At 42.1% G+C, this 7723-nt stretch overlaps 1 long non-coding RNA gene across 1 annotated transcript; it reads right to left on the bottom strand.

Annotated features, from left to right (window-relative positions):
* Positions 1 to 5619: 5619 nt before the first annotated feature.
* LOC127333465 (uncharacterized) lies at positions 5620 to 7287 on the bottom strand. The gene is made up of 3 exons (XR_007871167.2): positions 7228 to 7287; positions 6888 to 7121; positions 5620 to 6234 (listed from the first exon to the last, which is right to left on the bottom strand). It is a non-coding gene; the product is annotated as an uncharacterized lncRNA (long non-coding RNA).
* Between the last annotated feature and the right edge of the window lie 436 nt (positions 7288 to 7723).

The raw sequence follows: 7723 nt of genomic DNA, 5'->3' as shown, positions 1-7723 counted from the left end.
GTGATGAACTACAATATGCAGAACATGAACAAAGAGTTACCTGAACTCTTCGCCATGCTAAAATCTGCTGAGATTGAGATCAAGAAAGAGCACCAAGTGTTGATGGTCAACAAGACCACCAGTTTCATGAAACAGGGCAAGACTAAGGGAAAATTCAAGAAGGGTGGCAAGAAAGCTGCCACGCCTCCTGTGAAACCTAAGAATGGCCTTAAGCCTGATGCTGAGTGCTATTACTGCAAGGAGAAGGGACACTGGAAGCGTAATTGCTCCAAGTATTTGGCTCATCTGAAGAGCGGCCTTGTCAAGAAGAAGAAAGAAGGTATATCTGATATACATGTTATAGATGTTTATCTTACTGGTTCTCGTACTAGTACCTGGGTATTTGATACTGGTTCGGTTGCTCATATTTGTAACTCGAAACAGGAACTAAAGAATAAACAAAGACTATTGAAGGATGAAGTGACGATGCGCGTTGGAAACGGATCCAAGGTCAATGTGATCGCAGTTGGCACACTCCCTCTACATCTACCTTCGGGATTAGTTTTAAACCTTAATAATTGTTATTTTGTACCTGCGTTGAGCATGAACATTATATCCGGATCTTGTTTAATGCAAGACGGTTATTCATTCAAGTCTGAGAATAATGGTTGTTCTATTTTTATGAATAATATCTTTTATGGTCGAGCACCTGAAAAGAATGGTTTATTTCTATTAGATCTCGATAGTAGTGATACACATATTAATAGCATTGATGCTAAGCGAATTAAATTGAATGATAATTCTACTTATATGTGGCACTGTCATCTTGGTCATATTGGAGTGAAACGCATGAAGAAACTCCATACCGATGGATTACTAGAATCACTTGACTTTGAGTCACTTGATAGATGCGAAGCATGTCTGATGGGAAAAATGACTAAGACTCCATTTTCTGGTATTATGGAGCGAGCTACAGACTTATTGAAAATCATACATACCGATGTGTGCGGACCAATGAGTGTAGCCTCGCGCGGTGGTTATCATTATGTTCTAACCTTCACAGATGATCTGAGTAGATATGGGTATATCTATTTCATGAAACATAAATCCGAAACTTTCGAGAAATTTAAGGAATTCCAAAGTGAAGTAGAAAATCAACGTAACAAGAAGATTAAATTTCTACGATCTGATCGCGGAGGTGAATATCTGAGTTATGAGTTTGGCATGTATTTAAAGAAATGCGGAATACTTTCACAATTGACACCGCCGGGAACACCACAACGAAACGGTGTGTCTGAACGTCGTAATCGAACTCTCTTAGATATGGTTCGTTCTATGATGTCTCTTACTGATTTGCCGTTATCATTTTGGAGTTATGCATTAGAGACAACTGCATTCACTTTAAATAGGACACCATCTAAATCCGTTGAAACGACACCGTATGAATTATGGTTTAATAAGAAACCTAAGCTATCGTTCCTTAAAATTTGGGGTTGCGAAGCCTATGTAAAAAAGTTACAACCGGACAAGCTAGAACCCAAAGCGGAGAAATGCGTCTTTATAGGATACCCTAAGGAAACTATAGGGTACACTTTCTATCACAGATCCGAAGGCAAAATCTTTGTTGCTAAGAACGGAACCTTTCTTGAGAAAGAATTTCTCACTAAAGAAGTGACTGGAAGAAAAGTAGAACTCGACGAGATTACTGAATCTTCACTCGTTGATCAAAGTAGCGCAGTACCGGAAGTTGTTCCTGTGACGCCTGCACCGGCAACAGAGGAAGCTAATGATAATGATCATGAAACTTCGAATGAGATAACTACTGAACCTCGCAGATCGACAAGGGAACGTGCCACTCCTGATTGGTATGATCCTTGTCTAAATGTCATGATTGTGGACAACAATGATGAAGACCCTGCGACGTATGAAGAAGCGATGATGAGCCCAGATTCCAACAAATGGCAAGAAGCCATGAAATCCGAAATGGGATCCATGTATGATAACAAAGTGTGGACTTTGGTAGACTTACCTTATAGCCTCAAGGCTGTCGAGAATAAATGGATCTTCAAGAGAAAAACATATGCAGATGGTAATATTACTGTCTATAAAGCTTGACTTGTCGCAAAGGGTTTCCGACAAATTCAAGGTGTTGACTACGATGAGACTTTCTCACCTGTAGCGAAGCTATAATCTGTGAGGATTTTGTTAGCAATAGCTGCATTTTTCGATTATGAGATTTGGCAGATGGATGTCAAAACGGCGTTCCTTAATGGAGACATTGAGGAAGAGTTGTATATGGTACAACCCAAAGGTTTTGTCAATCTTAAAAATGCTGACAAGGTACGCAAACTTCAGCGTTCAATTTATGGACTGAAGCAAGCATCAAGAAGTTGGAACCGACGCTTTGATAAGGTGATCAAAGACTTCGGGTTTATACAGTGTCATGGAGAGGCCTGTATTTATAAGAAAGTGAGTGGGAGCTCTGTAGCGTTCCTGATATTATATGTAGATGACATATTATTGATTGGGAATGATATAGAACTATTAAGCAGTGTAAAAGGTTATTTGAATAATAGTTTTTCAACGAAAGACCTTGGTGAAGAATCGTATATATTAGGCATCAAGATTTATAGAGATAGATCAAGATGCCTAATAGGGCTATCACAGAGTACATACCTGGACAAGATTCTAAAGAAGTTTAGAATGGACGAAAGTAAGAAAGGATTCTTACCTATGTTACCAGGCAAGGTCTTGAGTAAGACTCAAGGTTCGGCTACAGCAGAAGAAAGAGAAAGGATGAATCAGATCCCCTATGCCTCGGTAGTAGGCTCTATCATGTATGCCATGCTATGTACTAGACCGGATATAGCACATGGTGTTAGTTTAACTAGCAGATATCAAAGTGATCCAGGAATGGAACACTGGACAGCGGTCAAGAATATCCCGAAGTACTTGAAAAGAACTAAGGATATGTTTCTTTGTTATGGAGGTGACCAAGAGCTCGTTGTAACAAGTTACAGTCTGGGTACGTGTTTATATTGAATGGTGCTGCAGTAAGCTGGGCAAGTCGAAGCAGTGCACAGTGGCGAAGTCTTCAACAGAATCAGAGTACATAGCGGCTTCAGAGGCTTCATCAAAAGCGGTATGGATTAAGAGGTTCATATTAGAGCTCGGTGTGGTTCCTAGTGCATTGGACCCACTAGTCATCTACTGTGACAACATGGGTGCCATCGCCAATGCACAAGAACCAAGGTCACACAAGAGGCTGAAGCATATCAAGCTGCGTTATCACTCGATTCGCGAGTACATCGAAGATGGAGAAGTAAAGATTTGCAAAGTACACACTGATCTGAATGTAGCAGATCCGTTGACTAAAGCTCTCCCTAGGGCAAAGCATGACCAACACCAGAATGCCATGGGTGTTAGGTACCTTACACTGTAATCTAGATTATTGACTCTAGTGCAAGTGGGAGACTGTTGGAGATATGCCCAAGAGGCAATAATAAAATTGGTTATTATATATCTTTGTGTTTATGATAAATGTTTATATACCATGCTATAATTGTATTAACCGAAACATTGATACATGTGTGTTATGTAAACAACAATGAGTCCCTAGTAAGCCTCTTAACTAGCTTGTTGATTAATAGATGATTAGAGTTTCATAATCATGAACATTGGATGTTATTAATAACAAGGTTATATCACTATATGAATGATGTAATGGACACACCCAATTAAGCGTAGCATAAGATCACGTCATTAAGTTATTTGCTATAAGCTTTCGATACATAGTTACCTAGTCCTTTCGACCATGAGATCATGTAAATCACTTATACCGGAAAGGTACTTTGATTACATCAAACGCCACTGCGTAAATGGGTGGTTATAAAGGTGGGATTAAGTATCTGGAAAGTATGAGTTGAGGCATATGGATCAACAGTGGGATTTGTCCATCCCGATGACGGATAGATATACTCTGGGCCCTCTCGGTGGAATGTCGTCTAAATAGCTTGCAAGCATATGAATAGTTCATAAGAGACCACATACCACGGTACGAGTAAAGAGTACTTGTCAGGAGACGAGGTTGAACAAGGTATGGAGAGATACCGATGATCAAACCTCGGACAAGTAAAATATCGAGTGACGAAGGGAATTGGTATCGTATGTGAATGGTTCATTCGATCACTAACTCATCGTTGAATATGTGGCAGCCATTATGGATCTCCAGATCCCGCTATTGGTTATTGGTCGGAGAGAGTTCTCAACCATGTCCACATAGTTCGTGAACCGTAGGGTGACACACTTAAGGTTTGATGTCGTATTAGTAGAACTTGAATATGTAATGGAGTTCGAAGTATTGTTCGAAGTCTCGGATGGGATCCTGGACATCACGAGGAGTTCCGGAATGGTCCGGAGAATAAGATTCATATATAGGAAGTCATTTTATAAGTTTGAAAATGATCCGGTGAATTTATGGAAGGTTCTAGAAGGTTGTGGAAAAGTCCGGAAGAAATCACTTTGGAAGGCGGAGTCCTGGAGGGACTCCACCACCCATGGCCGGCCAACCCTAGAGGGGTGGAGTCCCAAGTGGACTCCACCAAGGGGGTCGGCCACCCCCCCTCATGGAAGGGTGGGAGTCCCACTTGAGGTGGGAATCCCACCTTGGGTAGGTTTCCCTACACATGGAAGGTTTTGGGTTGGGGTCTTATTCGAAGACTTGTAGTCCAACACTTGGGGGTTCCACCTATATAATGAGGGGCCAAGGGGAGGGGGCCGGCCACCACAACACCACCACCTTGGCCGCACCCCAAGGAGGCCGGCCACCCCCTCTCCCCAAACCCTAGCCGCCCCACTCCTCCCCCTCTCCCGCAACGCTTAGCGAAGCTCCGCCGGAGATCTCCATCGCCACCGCCACCACGCCATCGTGCTGCCGGATTCAAGGAGGTGCTACTACTTCCGCTGCCCGCTGGAACGGGGAGAAGGACGTCGTCTTCATCAACACCGAACGTGTGACCGAGTACGGAGGTGCTGCCCGATTGTGGCACCGTCAAGATCTTCTACGCGCTTTTGAAAGCGGCAAGTGACCGTCTACCGCAGCAACAAGAGCCTCATCTTGTAGGCTTTGGAATTCTTCAAGGGCGAGTCTCGTTCATCCCCTTGTTGCTCCCGTCTTCTAGATTGCATCTTGGTTTGGATTGCGTTCTCGCGGTAGGAAATTTTTTGTTTTCTATGCAACAAATCCCAACAAGACTCGCGACCTAATCGATCACTCAGAATAATAACCTGCAACATAAAAGGTTACAGCCACGAGTGGTCAATACATTTTGGAATTGTATTGGCAAGGGTGCTTATTTGGCAAGGTAGAGTTCAAGGCAAATTTGCATAAAGCGATAGTTTTATCCTATCATTTTATAAACAATTTTATTTTCAAAACCAGAACATGGACACGCTGATAGACATCAGGTGCTCCTACCCAATTGTTCAACCACAAATTTTAGTAATTATGAAATTGGGATGAGTAAGAAATTGTCATAGCTCCAAGTCTAATTGCTCAAATTGTCCGTAACCGGGAACACGGCTAAGTAATCAGATTTTACACTCTCGAGAGGCTTGTGTTCTTTACCCGTATGACCCAGACAGTCCACGTTTACCAGTACACGCATTTTGTGTAAAGGTTGGAAGAAGTCCAAGCCGAAGCTTTTGGAGAAGTAGTAGAACAAACCACCCACGTGCCGTACCAACCTACACTATTCTACATTTCTGGCCACGATGGATTTGAACTACCACAACCTACTAAGCTCAGTCATAGCCCATATCAACAGACATACGGTAACACACGTAAGCATTCAAACAAGTCACCAATCTATTTCTCTTATACCCTAGGCGGCAATCCCCACCATGACGAACACTCGATGACCCAATCAATGCCAATCCGCCTAGACAATTCATTAATTAAAGTTGTTTTCAATTATAGAAAAATATAGCTACAACTCAATAAATTTGATGATGAACTCCCACCCCATTTACTGAGCTAGCTAAGCAATTCTACAACGATGGCGACAAAGGAGTGACACAAGTGAACACAACATAGGAGCAAAGCAAGGCGGAAAAACAATTTTCCTATACATGCAACTACATAAGACAATCTACAATGCATAGGAAAACAATAGGACTTTTATGAACACCACTTGCCTTGGTTGTTGAAATCGTTCACGCACTCGTTGCAATCGCAGACGTTGCACTCCTCGCAGTCTACACGTAGTAATCATATTGCAATCAATAACAAAACAACCATAACATATGCAAACAACATGATGCATCATTATTTGATAAAAACCAAAAGGGTATCAGTATAGTCTCCTGATTATTAAAATATATATGATGCATGGGAAAATATTTAAATGCAAGGGTTATTATTATATTGCAATTTATAGAGTGCTGAGAGTTAAATTCGAATTATGTAGATTGGTTTTGAAATTAATATAAACAATTTCATAATTGTGTTCCCTGCACAGCTAATGAAATTTAGAAGCTAATGCAAAAAGAATCAACTAAATCGGATTTACAAAACTATAGTTATGTCAAAAATACTCTATTGGAGTGTTTAAAATTCACGAAATTAAATCTACAGTAAACTTCCAATTTTATTGCATAATAAAATTCTACATGTTTTTCTTAATCCGTGGATATTTTATTTGCGGAAAACGGAGTTGTAGATCTTTTTCTATGATTTTTGAATATTGGACAGCTAGCAGATTAGTATATGCGAAAATTCAAGTTTTAACTGAAAACCAGTCAGCGAAGTGGCGCGATGCTACTGGACGGTACCCCTTCACACGGATCAGCAAAATAGACCGTTGGATCTATCAAAAACGGATGGACAATATCTGATCTGATAGGCTCACCGGAAAAACAATAGATGGCCGGCGACGGGAGGCTGTGACGGCCGGAAGTCGAAGGTGGCGGCGATTCCGACGATCTCCTGATGTGGCGGAGTAGTGGACGGTGTTCGTCTCCTCGATGCGATCACGTCAGTGTCCTGGTCGTCGTCTTCCTCTTCCCGGAACGTCGGCGAGGTATGGATGGAGACGTCGGTCTTTGGTGGAACTCTGGCGAGAAATTACGGCGACTCCAGTGCCCTACAGATGGGGGAAAAGGTCAGGGCGACGGAGTACTGCAGTAGCAAGAGCTTGGGACAAAAATTAGGAACAGAGGTGGTCGAAATCGATGGAATCGAGCTCATACCGAGCTCCAAAACGGCGGCGGCGGCGAGATCGATTCCGAGCTCTATAAATTAGGGTTTCGAGAAATTTTTGAGGGGAAAAGTGTGCGGAGGTGTGGGCTATTTATAGGGGGATTTTCGTGACCGAGGGGGCAAGAAACGGAGTCAAATCGAGCGAAAAATCTGGAGATTCTGGATTTTTGGCTGGAGGTAGGTGAAGACTATGGCCCCCAGCTGTCAGAGAAAAGAAGAAAAAAACGAAAAAGAAAAGGAGCACAGCGCGTGGGGCTGGCTGCTGGCCACGCTCGCTGGAGCTGGCCGTTCGGCCGCGCACGAGCGTGCGTGTTTGGCTGGTTGACCCGGCCGGTCAGATTCCTTTTTTTTTTTCCTGTTTGTTTCCTTTTCGTTTTCCTATTCTAGTTTCTTATATAAAATTTAATTTACTACTCCGATTTAATTGAAACAAAAATGTACATATTTGTAAAATTTTAAATATTATTTTAGAATGCTGTGAGACTA

The sequence above is a fragment of the Lolium perenne genome, chromosome 2 (genome assembly GCF_019359855.2).
Source record: "Lolium perenne isolate Kyuss_39 chromosome 2, Kyuss_2.0, whole genome shotgun sequence".
Taxonomy (NCBI): Eukaryota; Viridiplantae; Streptophyta; class Magnoliopsida; order Poales; family Poaceae; genus Lolium; species Lolium perenne.
The sequence above is the reverse complement of the archived record's forward strand: the minus strand, read 5'-3'. Positions and strand labels throughout refer to the sequence as shown.